This window comes from Bos grunniens, chromosome 5, assembly GCF_055505025.1.
Source record: "Bos grunniens cultivar Pamir isolate PY7600 chromosome 5, Bosgru_T2T1.0, whole genome shotgun sequence".
Lineage (NCBI taxonomy): Eukaryota > Metazoa > Chordata > Mammalia > Artiodactyla > Bovidae > Bos > Bos grunniens.
The window spans coordinates 18,402,236-18,419,592 of NC_141169.1; the positions used below are offsets into that span (position 1 = coordinate 18,402,236).

At 37.5% G+C, this 17,357-nt stretch overlaps 1 long non-coding RNA gene across 5 annotated transcripts in view; it reads right to left on the minus strand.

Moving 5' to 3' along the window:
• Nucleotides 1-17,357, minus strand: part of LOC147371357 (uncharacterized) — a 201,144-nt gene that overhangs the window by 114,898 nt on the left and 68,889 nt on the right. For all 5 annotated transcript variants that reach the window (XR_015164794.1, XR_015164792.1, XR_015164793.1 and 2 more), the window contains one exon: nucleotides 12,625-12,779. This is a non-coding gene — a long non-coding RNA (uncharacterized LOC147371357). The remainder of the gene's footprint in view (nucleotides 1-12,624; nucleotides 12,780-17,357) is intronic.

Consider the following 17,357-nt stretch of genomic DNA (forward strand, 5'->3'; position numbering starts at 1 on the left):
GATGATTAGTCATTGCTAAGCCCTGTTCCAAGTTATTTCCATTTATTATCTCATATCTTCACAAGAATCTATACAGTAAGCACTATTATTATCATCTCCATTCAAAAATGGGCAAACTGAGACAACAGACACTACACAATATACTCATGATCACCAAACACTTCTTTACCATCAAGCTTTAATACTCCTGTATACAAAAGCATAGTTCTAAGACTGTCTACAAAATACTTCCATTCAGTATTGGACAACAACAATAAAATTTTAAACTATTCAACAAAGCAAGCATTTGCAATATGAAAATCAGACACACTTCTCCCTTTGGTTGCCCTGTTCAAATCTTCTACATTCTAGTTACTCCCAGTAACTCTACCTTTTAAAAGTACAGCTATGGGGCTAAAAAGCTATGGCTTCCCTGGCGGTTCAGATGGTAAAGTGTCTGCCTGCAATGTGGGAGACCCGGGTTCGATCGCTGGGTTGGGAAGATCCCATGGATAAGGAAATGGCAACCCACTCCAGTACTCTTGCCTGGAAAATCCCATGGACAGAAGAGCCTGGTAGGTTACAGTCCATGGGGTCGCAAAGAGTTGGACACGACTGAGTGACTTCACTTTCACTTTCACTATGGGGCTAAAAAGCATTTTAAAATGGGAAATATGAGTAATTTTTATCCTCTGAGAATTTTTCTAAACTTTAATCTCTGAGAAATAAATAGTCTCTGACAGCATTAATGTGTTTTTCTTTCCTTTAGACATTGCAGATTAAATAAACTTTACTTTGAAAGAGGTCATTATGTAGTAATATCGGGGCTTCCAATGGTAAAGAATCTGCCTGCAATGCGAAAGACCCTGGTTCCATCCCTGGGTCAAGAAGATAATATAGCAACTAAGGTCTTTGGGCTACGTAGATCAGCAGCCTAAAATGTTTCTCTGCAACTGAATTTAGATTTCTATCCTAGGAAGCTTGATCTTCCTAAGGAGATTTGAGAATACACCCTAGAAAAACACACCTTTTTATGTGAGTAGAAATCAGCAAAGAAACACCACATTGTGCCTACTTGTTTGCTTCTTTAATTCTTGCTCCTACTTTATTTTCTGGATTATTTTTCTTATATGATACTATTACTTCAATAAACCTGTTTCATTTGATAAAAGTATCCTTGGAGTCACTGAAGAGTCTTAAATCTCTTGTGCCATGCTTTGTCTACCTGTAATCTTACTGTATTTTCAGAGTTATAGACATGAATTAGTTCCATTCTTCTTTCTCAAGATTGCTTTGGCTATTCGGGGTTTTTTGTATTTCCATACAAATTGTGAAATTATATATTCTAGCTCTGTGAAAAATACCGTTGGTAGCTTGATAGGGGTTGCATTGAATCTATAGATTGCTTTGGGTAGTATACTCATTTTCACTATATTGATTCTTCCGATACATGAATACGGTATATTTCTCCATCTATTGGTGTCCTCTTTGATTTCTTTCATCAGTGTTTTATAGTTTTCTATAGTTTTCTATATATAGGTCTTTAGTTTCTTTAGGTAGATATATTCCTAAGTATTTTATTCTTTTCGTTGCAATGGTGAATGGAATTATTTCCTTAATTTCTCTTTCTATTTTCTCATTATTAGTGTATAGGAATGCAAGAGATTTCTGTATGTTGATTTTATATCCTGCAACTTTACTATATTCATTAATTAGCTCTAGTAATTTTCTGGTGGAGTCTTTAGGGTTTTCTATGTAGAGGATCATGTCATCTGCAAACAGTGAGAGTTTTACTTCTTTTCTAATTTGGATTCCTTTTATTTCTTTTTTTGCTCTGATTGCTGTGGCCAAAACTTCCAAAACTATGTTGAATAGGAGTGGTGAGAGTGGGCACCCTTGTCTTGTTCCTGACTTTAGGGGAAATGCTTTCAATTTTTCACCATTGAGGATAATGTTTGCTGTGGGTTTGTCATATATAGCTTTTATTATGTTGAGGTATGTTCCTTCTATTCCTGCTTTCTGGAGTGCTTTTTATCATAAATGGATGTTGGATTTTGTCAAAGGCTTTCTCTGCATCTATTGAGACAATCATATGGCTTTTATTTTTCAATTTGTTAATGTGGTGTATTACATTGATTGATTTGTGGATATTGAAGAATCTTTGCATCCCTGGGATAAAGCCCACTTGTTCATGATGTATGATCTTTTTAATGTTTTGTTGGATTCTGATTGCTAGAATTTTGTTAAGGATTTTTGCATTTATGTTCATCAGTGATATTGGCCTGTAGTTTTCTTTTTTTGTGGCATCTTTGTCAGGTTTTGGTATTAGGGTGATGATGGCCTCATAGAATGAGTTTGGAAGTTTACCTTCCTCTGCAATTTTCTGGAAGAGTTTGAGCAGGATAGGTGTTAGCTCTTCTCTAAATTTTTGGTAGAATTCAGCTGTGAAGCCATCTGGACCTGGGCTTTTGTTTGCTGGAAGATTTCTGAATACAGTTTCAATTTCTGTGCTTGTGATGGGTCTGTTAAGATTTTCTATTTCTTCCTGGTCGAGTTTTGGAAAGTTGTACTTTTCTAAGAATTTGTCCATTTTTTCCACGTTGTCCATTTTATTGGCATATAATTGCTGATAGTAGTCTCTTATGATTCTTTGTATTTCTGTGTTGTCTGTTGTGATCTCTCCATTTTCATTTCTAATTTTATTGATTTGATTTTTCTCCCTTTGTTTTTGATGAGTCTGGCTAATGGTTTGTCAATTTTATTTATCCTCTCAAAGAACCAGCTTTTGGCTTTGTTGATTTTTGCTATGGTCTCTTTCATTTCTTTTACATTTATTTCTGCCCTAATTTTTACGATTTCTTTCCTTCTACTAACCCTGGGGTTCTTCATTTCTTCCTTTTCTAGTTGCTTTAGGTGTAGAGTTAGGTTAAATTTTTGACCTTTTTCTTGTTTCTTGAGCTATGCCTGTATGGCTATGAACCTTCCCCTTAGCACTGCTTTTACAGTGTCCCACAGGTTTTGGGTTGTTGTGTTTTCATTTTCATTCATTTCTACGGATATTTTGATTTCTTTTTTGATTTCTTCTGTGATTTTTTGGTTATTCAGCAGCGTTATTGGTTATTTGGTTATTCAGTTCAGCCTCCATATGTTGGAATTTTTAATAGTTTTTCTCCAGTAATTGAGATCTAATCTTACTGCATTATGGTCAGAAAAGATGCTTGGAATGATTTCATTTTTTTTGAATTTACCAAGGCTAGATTTATGGCCCAGGGTGTGACCTATCCTAGAGAAGGTTCCGTGTGCACTTGAGAAAAAGGTGAAATTTACTGTATTGTAGTGAAATGTCCTATAGATATCAATTAGATCTAACTGGACTATTGTATCATTTAAAGTTTGTGTTTCCTCATTAATTTTCTGTTTAGTTGATCTATCCATAGGTGTGAGTGGGGTATTAAAATCTCCCACTATTGAGAAAAAAGAATGGAACTGGAGAAATCAACCAGCCTGACTTCAGGCTCTACTACAAAGCCATAGTCATCAAGACAGTATGGTACTGGCACAAAGACAGAAATATAGATCAATGGAACAAAACAGAAAGCCAAGAGATAAATCCACGCACCTATGGACACCTTATCTTTGACGAAGGAGGCAAGAATATACAATGGAGAAAAGACAATCTCTTTACGAAGCGGTGCTGGGAAAACCTGTCAACCACTTGTAAAACAATGAAACTAAAACACTTTCTAAGACCATACACAAAAATAAACTCAAAATAGTTCTAAACATAAGACCAGAAACTATAAAACTCCTAGAGGAGAACATAGGCAAAACACACTCCAACATACATCACAGCAGGATCCTCTATGACCCACCTCCCAGAATATTGGAAATAAAAGCAAAAATAAACAAATGGGACCTAATTAAACTTAAAAGCTTCTGGACAACAAAGGAAACTATAAGCAAGGTGAAAAGACAGCCTTCAGAATGGGAGAAAATAGTAGCAAATGAATCAACTGACAAAGAATTAATCTCAAAAATATACAAGCAACTCCTGCAGCTCAATTCAAGAAAAATAAATGACACAATCAAAAAAATGGGCCAAAGAACTAAATAGACATTTCTCCAAAGAAGACATATGGATGGCTAACAAACACATGAAAAGATGCTCAACATCACTCATTATCAGAGAAATGCAAATCAAAACCACAATGAGGTACCACTTCACACCAGTCAGAATGGCTGCGATCCAAAAGTCTACAAGCAATAAATGCTGGAGAGGGTGTGGAGAAAAGGGAACCCTCTTACACTGTTGGTGGGAATGCAAACTAGTACAGCCAGTAGGGAGAACAGTGTGGAGACTCCTTTGAAAATTGCAAATAGAACTGCCATACAACCCTGCAATCCCACTGCTGGGCATACACACCGAGGAAACCAGAATTGAAAGAGACACATGTACCCCAATGTTCATCACATCACTGTTTACAATAACCAGGACATGGAAGCAACCCTAGATGTTCATCAGCAGATGAATGGATAAGAAAGCTGTGGTACATATACACAATGGAGTATTACTCAGCCATTAAAAAGAATACATTTGAATCAGTTCTAATGAGGTGATGAAACTGGAGCCTATTATACAAAGTGAAGTAAGCCAGAAAGAAAAACATCAATACAGTATACTAATGCATATATATGGAATTTAGAAAGATGGTAACAATAACCCTGTATACGAGACAGGCAAAGAGACACAGACGTATAGAACAGTCTTTTGGACTCTGTGGGAGAGGGTGAGGGTGGGATGATTTGGGAGAATGGCACTGAAACATGTATAATATCATATGTGAAATGGATTGCCAGTCCAGGTTTGATGCATGATACAGGGTGCTCGGGGCTGGTGCACGGGGATGACCCAGAGGGATGGTACAGGGAGCGAGGTGGGAGAGGGGTTCAGGATGGGGAAAACGAGTACACCGGTGGCTGATTCATGTCGATGTATGGCAAAACCAATACCATATTGTAAATAATTAGCTTCCAATTAAAATAAATAAATTATTATTAAAAAAAAAACATGAATTACCCACAGGGCACTAATTCTTAAACCTTTGCATGCATTAAAGAAATCAGCTAGGTTTATTTAAATATATATCAATAGGTTCCGTCTAAAACATTCTGATTTTAATTAACAAATAAGGTTAATTTCACTGCAGGTGGTCAAACTCTGAGAAAAGGAGCTTTGTACACTATTCTATCCTAATTTAGTTTGCACTAAAGACCACAACCTGAAAGGTACCATAAATTCTCATACCTGAAAACACTCTATAAATACTTGTAGGTAAATCTTTTTCCTTCAACATTTTCCTATTTTCATTAATAAGTAAAGAAAACAGATTAAATCCCTTCATAATCCTTATGTGTACTCTTGAACAAGTTTGATACAGAAAATGTAATCACTGAAATTGCTGGTTGTCAGTATGATAAAATATTGATGTAAGCTTACCACCTGTTTCTATGGATACAGCCACATATTTTTACATTTTCATCACAGGTCATGTGAACAGCCAACAGAAATATATAGATTTAATTCTATATGGAACAAGAGAATTATAAATAAGGAAATATTTCTTGTATTAATGAGAGAAATAAAGCTAAAATGTTTATTAGGGATATAATTCAATACAATCCTGGTCTAGCAGCAAACGTAATTTATACAAAAATACTGTTTTAAGCTCATAGTCAACTAGAAAACTATGAGTTCAAAATCATTAACTTGGTATAGGAAAGTTTAGGTATATTATCTGAACTCCATTAAGCTAGTCTGTATAGATATAGATAGGTATGTGTATCTGTATGTATATTTTAGTGAAAATTTTCCTTTCCATAAAACGAGATTTTTTTCATATTCATAGTCCTTCAAAAAGTTGATTTGTTTCGCAAGAGTTCAGTCTAGTCTAGGTGATTCATTTTATTTCTGATTCAATAATTTAGATTCTATTATTCAGTCTCTGGGGAATGACAGAGCAAGCATAACTGAAGGTTAAAGCACAGGAAGTTTTGTGCACTCAGGGCTTGAATGAAGCACGTGAACACCTAAATAAGGTTTCAGACAGATTATTTTAAAATCAGCTTTTTAATCTGTGTTCAGAAGAAAAGCTGTCTGACACACTGGGAAAAGGAAGAATTAAGAGAATATTGTTTATTGTTTCAAGAAAATCAGTTAAGCTCAAGCCCCAAACGTGCATCCCCAACTAAGAAAAAAAATGTGTCCAGTTCATTGGACTGATTCTCCTACTCAGAATGGCCATCATTTCACTCAAGCAAGAACGTAAACTCAAAGGGCTTATCAAATATTCATTCATGCAATATGAAGCCACAATATGTTCATTGAGAGAATTTCTGTTAACCAATTATTTCCATCAACTTACATTTCTAATGATAATATGGTATTCCAATGATACATTAATGATAATTATAGATTGATGTCTTAGGTAATTTCCCCTCTGAAATAATTATTACTATAGCAAGTGTGTTTGGCCAAAATATTGTTGAAATATATGTGTTCCAATTGTTACTGAGGCAAGTGAGAAAGTAATCTACTAGGAAAATAGGAAATATAAACTGCTAAGTGATTTGGTAAGTGAAAAAGACAATAATTGAGGAAGGTAAGTAATAATAAGGGCAAGATGGTATGCTTTCTCTAATACCTAGAGTTACTCTCTTGAGTTCTCGGTTTTTATATCATTTTGATTGGCATAAGTTATGCCTAGTAATACTGTTATTTGCATACTTATCTCTTCTTTCTGGAGAAGGCGATGGCACCCCACTCGAATACTCTTGCCTGGAAAATCCCATGGATGGAGGAGCCTGGTAGGCTGCAGTCCATGGGGTCGCTAAGAGTCGGACATGACTGAGCAACTCCACTTTCACTTTTCACTTTCTTGTATTGGAGAAGGAAATGGCAACCCACTCCATTGTTCTTGCCTGAAGAATCCCAGGGACGGGGAAGGCTGGTGGGCTGCCATCTATGGGGTCACACAGAGTTGGACACGACTGAAGCAACTTAGCAGCAGCATCTCTTCCTTCAGATTATAAATTATTTAAAATAAGGGTAATCCCTTATTTATCTTTGCTCCCTCCTTTGTTTTCATAATGTATATATTATAAAGAGCAGTGTTGATTGAGTTTAATTAAACAAAAGTAACATTGATTGTAAAGAGGAATTTCTGTAGTTCAAGATCTTAAAAGTGTAGATATCCCACAAATTGATCTAATGGAAAGGACGGTGATGAAAGTGAGTGGTTGATTTTTGAAGTTAAATATGATTGCAAAGTTTGAAGGATTCTGAGAAAAAGGTCTTAAAAGAGTTGATTAATATTAAGAATTCTTAATTACTAAATAATCTTAATTACTAAATAATGCCCAAAGTTGGAATAATATGGAAATATCAAGTATTTATGGTAAAAGTGTGAAGTGCAAGTCACTCAGTTGTGTCCGATTCTTTGCAACCCCATAGACTATACAGTCCATGGAATTCTCTAGGCCAGAATACCAGAGTGGGTAGCCTTTTCCTTCTCCATCTTATGGTTCAGTTCAGTTCAGTTCAGTTCAGTCACTCAGTCATGTCTGACTCTTTGCGACCCCATGAATCACAGCACACCAGGCCTCCCTGTCCATCATCAACTCCCGGAATTCACTCAAACTCAAGTCCATCAAGTCGGTGATGCCATCCAGCCATCTCATATCCTCTGTTGCCCCCTCCTCCTCCTGCCCCCAATCCCTCACAGCATCAGGGTCTTTTCCAGTGAGTCAACTCTTCACATGAGGTGGCCAAAGTATTGGAGTTTCAGCTTCAGCATCAGTCCTTCTGATGAACACCCAGGACTGATCTCCTTTAGGATGGACTGGTTGGATCTCCTTGCAGTCCAAGGGACTCTCAAGAGTCTTCTCCAACACCACAGTTTGAAAGCATCAATTCTTTAGTGCTCAGCTTTCTTCACAGTCCAACTCTCACATCTATACATGACCACTGGAAAAACCATAGCCTTGACTAGACAGACCTTTGTTGGCAAAGTAATATCTCTGCTTTTCAATATACTATCTAGGTTATGTGTTTAATTTATTAGCTCAATTTTGTCTGACTCTGTACAAGCCCATGGACTATACAGTCCATGGAATTCTCCAGGCCAGAATACTGGAGTGGGTAGCCTTCCCCTTATCCAAGGGATCCTCCCAATCCAGGATTGAACCCATGTCTCCCATATTGCAGGTGGATTCTTCACCAGCTAAGCCACAAGGGAAACCCAAGAATATTGGAAAGGATAGCCTATCCCTTCTCCAGCAGATCTTCCCGGCCCAGGAATCAAACCAGGTCTCCTACATTGCAGGCAGATTCTTTACCAAGTGAGTTATCAGAGAAGCTGATATCCAATGTCCAAAGTTGGAATAATATAGAAATACAGAATATCTTATGATAATAAGTGTTTAATTTTTTAAAATAAGGATAAAATATAGATGCTGAAAGACAAGTCATAAGAAGATGGAAAAGTGGCATGATCACTTGGCATAGACCATAAAGAAAGAAACTAGTCAGTGACAGTGTCATATCAATGGGTCTGGAAGCAACAGTAGAGAACATGGAATTTACTGACTTCACCAATGATTATAAGATTTGAAAATTCTTTAACAGCAGGACACAACAAACTGATACACAAATAGAAGAGCTGTCAAACTCTGTTACTTATACACCGAAGGACAGAGGTCTGCCAATCAGAGCCCTAGAGAGCATTACATCCTGGAAGAGGGTAAGGGCAAGCTAGAGATGTAGAAGGCAGTTTACATAGGACTCTAAGTTATCTAGATTTCTAGGACTCCCTGTGGATTGACTATTTTGTATAATGTCAGTTTCCCAACTCAGGGACATAGGAGCTATCCCCAGATATTGGTACCTCACCCTGGGAAAATTAGCATGCTGGGAGGGATTGGGGGCAGGAGGAAAAGGGGACAACAGAGGATGAGATGGCTGGATGGTATCACCGACTCGATGGACGAGAGTTTGAGTGAACTCTGGGAGATGGTGATCGACAGGGAGGCTTGGCGTGCTGCGATTCATGGGGTCGCAAAAAGTCAGACACAACTGAGTGACTGAACTGAACTGAACTGAACCAACAGTGGGCTTGAAGTATGAAAATCCAGTAAGAGAAGTGATTAGGGTGTGGACTTAATCAGCTAATCAAGAAGAAATTGGGCTTCCTGGTGGCTTAGATGGTAAAGAATCCACCTGGAATGCGGGAACCCGTGTTCAATTCCTGGGTTGGGATGATCCCCTGGAGAAGGGTATGGCAACCCACACCAGTATTCTTGCCTGGAGAATCCCCATGGACAGAAGAGCCTGGCGGGCTACAGTTCATGTGGTCGCAAATAGTCAGACACGACAGAGACTAAGCACAGCAAGAAGAACCAGCCAGCCACTAGCTAAGACTTGAAATAAAGTCAAAACCACATTTTAAAAAAAGAAAGAAAATCTAAAACTTATATTAAAATCTTGACTGCTAAGTTCAAGAAAATGGAGAGGGAGAAGCTTCCTTCCTTTCCAAATGAAAATTCATAGTTGCTCTTTATAGATCTTGTCAGAAGATCTGATCTCTTTAGAACTAAGGAGCTACATTAAGGGAGCATCTGGGAATATTTGATCAAAGTCTGTATCATCATGTATAAAACTTTAACAAATATGAGAAACACAGAATTCAACTTATCCCTTCAAGATTTAGAAAAATATTTTTATAAGAAAATACTATAAATACTATAAAACATGACTATCAAGTTGTAGAATTCCTAAATCTGGGTCCTCAATTTACCAAATACAGAACTATTCTAAATAGTTTCAAGGTTAATTTCAAGCACAGTGATCCTATGAGGGATGTATCCTTAAGATGTTACATTGTACTCTGAAAGAAATGCTCCTCTAATTCTGATTGACCTCTCAGAATGTTTTCTTTGCTCCATCATATATCTCCATGCACACATACCCAAATACATACACACACATACATACACACACACACTCCAGACCTCTGTTAACATTTTTACTGGATAAATTATTATATTTTTGATGATTTCTATGAAGAAGATTAAAATTATAGAAATTGTTATAGGATATTCTAAACATATGAAGTTGATATTCATAAGAAAAATCATACACCCTGGTGTTGCTAATAAGAGATTTAACAATGACCCAAATGACCATCAGTGTGATCTAGTATAATATATTTTGTGTTCCAATATCTGATTCTTAAAAATTAAACTAGGATCAAAGAAAATTGCACCAAACAAATTAAACAGCAGGAAGGTTTCATTCAAGACTACTAGAATAGGGTAGAGAAACTGAACTCAACTCCACTGAAACAAAAGCAAGAAAGTTTTTAAGTACTAGGGGGAGCTATTAGAAAGGTAGTGGAGGAAGGACTTTTGTGGGGAGGGTGGTCAGTGTGATCAGGCCACCAGTGTGTGCTAATTTGCACTTATCTAACTTATATACCCTCCCACAGACCCAGGGAAATATAGATACTTTTTTTTTAATTAAAAATTTTTGGAGTGTAGTTTCCCAGGTGGCGCTAGTGGTAAAAGAACCTGCTTGCCAATGCAGGGGACATAAGAGACACAGGCTCAAACCCTGAGTCAGGAAGATGCCCTGGAGAAGGAAATAGACACTCACTCCAGTATTCTTGCCAGGAGAATCCCAAGGACAGAGGAGCCTGGTGGGCTACAGTTCACAGGGTCGCAGAGTCGGACACGACTGAAGTGACTCATGTGTACACGTATAGTTGCAATGTTGTTATTAGTTTTGGCTGTACAGCAAAGTGAATCAGCTATACATATCCCCTCTTTTTTTGGATTTCCTTTCCATTTACATCACCACAGAGCACTGAGTAGAGTTTGCTGTGCTATACAGTAAGTAGGCTTTCAGTAGTATCTATTTTATACATAGTAGTGTATATATCGGAGAAGGCAATGGCAACCCACTCCAGTACTCTTGCCTGAAAAACCCCATGGGCAGAGGAGCCTGGTGGGTGCAGTCCATGGGGTCACTAAGAGTCAGACACGACTGAGCGACTTCACTTTCCCTTTTCACTTTCATGCACTGGAGAAGGACATGGCAACCCACTCCAGTGTTCTTGCCTGGAGAATCCCAGGGATGGGGGAGCCTATGAGAGATAATGCCCATAGACGGGCTGCCGTCTATGGGGTCGCACAGAATTGGACACGACTGAAGCGACTTAGCAACAGCAGCAGCAGCAGTGTATATATATCAATCCCAATCTCCCAATGCACAGCCTCCTTCCCCTCCTGGTATACATACATTTGTTCTCTATGTCCGTGTCTCTATTTCTGCTTTGCAGATAAGTTCATCTGTACCTTTTTTCTACATTCCACATATAAGCGATATTATATATTTTTTCTCTTTCTGATTTACTTCATTCTGTTTAACAGGCTCTAGGTCCATCCATGTCTCTGCAACTGACACAGTTTTGTTCTTTTTTTATGACTAATACTCCACTGTATATATGTACCACCATCTGCTATTCCTCCTTTAATGGACATTTAGGTTGCTTCCATATCCTGGCTATTGTAAGTAGTGCTGCAATAAACACTGGGATATGTAAGACTACATATCAAGGAGAAGGCAATGGCACCCCACTCCAGTACTCTTGCCTGGAAAATCCCATGGACAGAGGGGCCTGGTGGGTTGCAGTCCACATCAAAGCAATGACTCCCAGGTCCTAGAGAAAGACATTCCTGGGTTGTTACTCTGGCTAGAGGCTGAGAGAAGACTTTGGTAAAGAATTTAGAATTCTAAGGTTTTTAAAGTAAATGCTCAAAGAAGAAAGGGAGCTACTGTCAGAAAGAAACCTGCAAAAGCTTTGCTCAAGCTGAGTGGAATATTAAGGTCATTTTGGTCATTTGGAAGAGAAATTTTTTAATGCTTTCAACTACATTGTAAATTTCAATCATATGCTTACTTATCTTTGTAAACCAATGTCTCTTCATCATTAATTTATTTATACATTTATCCAGTATCTACTACACGACCTACATGTGATTTAGCTAGGGAGAGGTAAACTTTAATGAGGAATTTAAAATGTTAACAAAACAAAGAGGAAGAAGTGAATAAATTGCTTCAGAAGAGTAAGTAAACCATAGGTGCCTATGTGTTCTTATAAGTTAGGGTGTGTACTAAATGCACAATTATATTCCAAATGACTTGGTATAACTCACTAAAAAAAAAATTAAAAAGCAAAATTAATCCTTTTACAAACTGTTTTTTTTCCCCAATTGTCTATCTTTTACCTCAACATTTTAAAATCAGATGTTTATTCAGGACATTCATACTTTTATTTTTTTATTTTATGGAATGCATAAATGTATATGAAAGTCATATTTTATGGGTACTAATTTTAGAAAAGATGATGTACATTGTTTGACTTTTTATTTAATACTTTGTTCTGCTTTTAATTTGGATTGTTGCTGCTTTTGAAAACCAACCCTAAATATTGGCCTCTTTGCTACTTGGCTATATGTCTTTGTTCTATTTCTTAAAAAGGAATCAGTTTTACAACACATACTTTTCAATGTTCTTATTTTCCCACTCACCTCAAATAAGCTAAGGCGATGGCATCCCACTCCAGTACTCTTGCCTGGAAAATCCCATGGACGGAGGAGCCTGGTGGGCTGCAGTCCATGGGGTCGCACAGAGTCGGACACGACTGAAGCGACTTAGCAGTAGCAGATGAACTTGGTTTTGGTTTCTGAAATTAAGTCATTCCAGAAATGGAAATGTCACTTTTCAGTTTAACTTTAAAAGCTTCCTGTTGTTGACTATATATATAGTCATGTGACTATATACTATAGTATACTATATACTATAGACATGTGACTATATACACATGTCAATAATCCATTGTTTAACAGTGAAACCCAGGTTCCTGAAAAAACAAGCAGGTGGAGAGAGGACAATTACTCATCTTAGGAGATGAGATTTTTGAAAGGGACTTTTATAGAAAGTTTTAAAACACATTTATTTCCATTAAATATTCCCACCATTATAAGCAACAAATACACTGTGAAATAGTAATGGAGATGCAGAAAAGTCCTTTTTCTAGCTTATTTCACAGCAATAGCATTTCTCTTCATACCTCCCTTGCATTTTTGTTAACAATTATTTATTATTCTTGGTTGTGCTGGGTCTTCATCGCTACGCACAGCCTTTCTCTAATTACAGTGAGTGGGTGCTTCTCCTCTTGGCTGCAGTGCACAGGTTCTCATCCCATGGCCTTCTCTTGTTGTGGAGCACAGGCTCTAGAGGGCACAGGCTCAAGTAGATGTGGCATGCTGGCTTAGTTGCTCTGTTGCTTGTGGAATCTTCCCAGACTAGGGATCAAACCCATGTTCCCTGCATTGAAGTGGATTCTTATCCACTGTACCTACCACCAGGGAAGTCCCCTCCCTTATATTTTTAAAACACTTTAAAACTTTTTAAATCACTTATCCCATTGTAAAGTTTAAAAACTGTACATTTCCCTTATAAAAGCCCAACTGAACCAACATACACTAATATTTTATACCACCCATGTATTTATTGAATTTTGCTTGTCATATGATATATAAAAAGGCCTTTTAAACCAACAAAATAACTGAACTTAAAAATTTTCTAAAACTACATATAAAAACAAGTGTTCTGAGAGCTAGATTTTTCATTTGAGTTGTAAGGGGAAAATAATTTACAAACATAAAGTGAAATTTTTCATATATCAAGTCAATATTACTGATTTTTAACTGGGTGTTTCTTGTATAATTAGAGTGCCACCTAGCGGGGAAGTACATTAGACCAGGTGTGCTTCAGCAGTTCTAACAAGACAGTTCCCTAATTTTCCATCTTGCTAGTAAAGCTAACCTAGAGAAGGAAATGGCAACCCACTCCAGTATTCTTGCCTGGAGAATCCCACGGACAGAAGCCTGGCGGGTTAGAGACTATGGGGTCTCAAAGAGTCGGACACAACTGAAGCGACATAGCACAGTAAAGCTAAGATATGAGATGATGATTGTAGTTCTGACGAAGAAGGTTCTGTACAGAATGGAGGGAAAATATAGTCACCCTGAAAGCCAATGGTGTAATTATACAGTTTGTTTTCTGAGAACTGCAGACTTTCTTAGCATAAAGATTCTCAGCACAGATGACTGTCCATTCCTCTGCCACACACACCAAGACACTTGACTAAAGCCTAGCATGGCTTCTATCAGCAGTGTTCAAAGTCAAACATTTTCACCTATCTGCTCAAACAGAGGCATCTTGTTTTTCAGAAATATTTCCCAATGCTGAGTTCTTCTCAATTCCAGGAAACGTATCTTTACTTCTAACCATAACCCCACATGTTATAACCTAAATCCTTTTCTTCTGTTCTTTCCTCAGTGGAAATGGAGAAAGAATCTATTTATTGAGTTAAAACTGAAAGCACTCTTACAGCTAAAATAAGCCATTCTACAGATGACAAAATTGAAGCTCAGTTTTAAAAATTCAATTGCTTAGGAACTTCCCAGGCGGTCCTGTGGTTAAGAATTCGCCTTGCAATGCAGGGAACGTGGGTTCAATCCCTGGGCAGGGAACTAAGATCCCACATGCCTCAGAGCAACTAAGCCTGTGAGCCACACTACCAAGCCCACACACCACAATCAGAGAATCCACAGGCTGTGGTGAAAGATCCCACGTGCTGCAACAAAGAGCTGACTCAGTCAAATAAATAAATATTCTTTAAAAAGTCAATTGCTTAAATTGAAAGAGCAAATTAGTGCCAGAATAGGATGAGTCTCTAGAACCTGATTTGATGAGTTAAAACTCGGCAGTCTCTCTACTCCATAACACCGTGTGTCTCCCTTATTTGGCTGTGATCATCTTGATGACCTCAATCAAATGTCACAAGACGTGTGGTTTGCCCTCAGTCTCCTCTTCCCAAAGTTTCAACACTTTTCCAAATTCCCACCTCGTTCTTCTTTCCCAGCACATAGTACCTCCCTCAATACTTATTGAGCCCCTCACCCAGCATAGCTACACCTCTGAACTTCTTTTCCCTCTTTGTGTAGACCTGAGACATCTTCACCATAAGAAAATGGCCCTTGTATGTCATAGCTTACAATGATTACTGCTCTGTTTAAAATATATTGAGTAAATCATCATTTTTATAGTCTATCAAATTGGATTGTAGCCAAGTATAGCAGTAAATGTGACAAGTAAGGATTAACCCTGACTTCCTATTCTCTGAGAGTTTGTCTAGATATGAAGATAAAGCCCTTAGTGACAGAAATTATAAAATCTATTTTGTGGTTCCTCCTACAGAATATTAGCCACGCTTATATCCGTATCCTATGCCCGTTGACTTCAATATATACGCCTGTCAAGCAACTAAGTGACTTGGCATTCCATTCCTATTATCACTACAGCTACTTTATCACACACAAAGTAAATATTATTATTATAGAATCATGGGTTCTGGTTTTTGTTGTCATTCTTATGTTCAAATTCCTACTTGTATGTAAAAATATTCATTTACTCAATAGAGAGTTTTTTTAAGATATTGGCTGCTCTAAAATGTTACATAAAATCTTCCAAAGAATCAAACTACTGTTGGTTTTTCTGCCCTTGATGCCACTTGGGAACACTGACCTGGAGGATACTTATATCTGGAGCCAGTTGTTCATTTTATGCCACTCAAACACACATGCGATGGCAGGCAAACACCCTGACATCAACCGGGGACAGCAACAAAGAATAAATCACTGTGCTTCCAAGAGATACATGAAAGAAAGCTCATGAAACTGAGAGCAGTGCAGTGAAAACTTGGGATACAATGACATAAGGCAAAAAAAATGAATTCAGACAAAGGAATCCTTATTTATATTCAATAGCATATTCTATTACGATTGTCTTTATTTCTCTTTGACTTAAAAATACAGTCAGTGCCCAGTTCAAGTTACTCCTTAGTATTTATAAATCATTTTTAAAGTCTAAAGTTACATGTAATGTAGACCCAAAAAAGGTATAATTTTGTTCAAACAAAATAAATACGAACACTAAAATCTAGAAATCAGGGGTTCTTCTCCTTAACAATTAAACAATTCCTTTTTGGTTTGAAGAATTGCAGTTGTAAGGAAATATCAATATTGGAGAGAACCTACTTCTAACAGTACATGCAGAAGGCTGCATTTTAATTATCTACCAATCTGTCTCTCCCACTACTCAAGGTCCCTGGAGGGACTATCTTATTTATCTTCACATCTCCATCTTTGAACATACTTTCTATCACATAGGAATTCAATAAATGTTTGTTCAAATAAGCTACATCCAAGTGCTTATTGAATTGGAGATTAGAGTCAGAAAAACCTTAAGACTTTTTCCCTCTTAAAATTCGGTAACCTACAGAAGTTGATATTCAAGTTTTGTTTCAGATATTATCAAATTTTACATATGCTCTAGAATACAGGCAAAATATAGTCAAGATTTTTTGCATAATTTTGCACATGCCAAATTGAATCTGGTGTTAATAAAGGGGAATTTTAAAATCCCATTTTATTCCTCTAACATGGCCCCCAAGTTCCTCCCTTTCAGCCCTTAATTGACATTCTATCTCAGTCCTGTGTACGTCTCCTCCCATCTCACTACCCACCTTTGCTTAGAACTATTACCCAACACTCAAACCTCAACTCAAGTCACACCTCACCAATGAAGTATAATATCATGTCCATAAGCACTGAAATCAAAGGGAATTGGGCATGATTTCCTGTTATGCTTCCTTTCTCTATAGAACATACATCGTTATAAGGAAAATATTTCAAACACCTAACACTGTACATAGTGTACAAATTCCTAGCACTTTTTGTCTTGAGGTCTATCACCTCTTAACCAATACCTATAAGGAAAGTGAAGTCGCTCAGTCGTGTCTGACTCTTTGCGACCCCATGGACTGTAGCCTACCAGGCTCCTCTGTCCATGGGATTTTCCAGGCAATAGTACTGGAGTGGATTGCCATTTCCTTCTCCAGGGGATCTTCCCGACCCAGGGATTAAACCCCGGTCTCCCACATTGTAGACAGATGCTTTACCATCTGAGCTATCAATACCTACATAAGTCAGCAAACTAATATGAATCTCCTAGGTATTTGCCCCAGGCTCCACTCCATAAACTTGTCAATCTTCTGTTCTCACGATTACCTATCTAGTTTTTCTATTTATATCACTCTACTCTTGTTTTGATATCTACTCTATTCTTGTTCGGAGTAGGCAATGCACCCCACTCCAGTACTCTTGCCTGGAAAGTTCCATGGATGGAGGAGTCT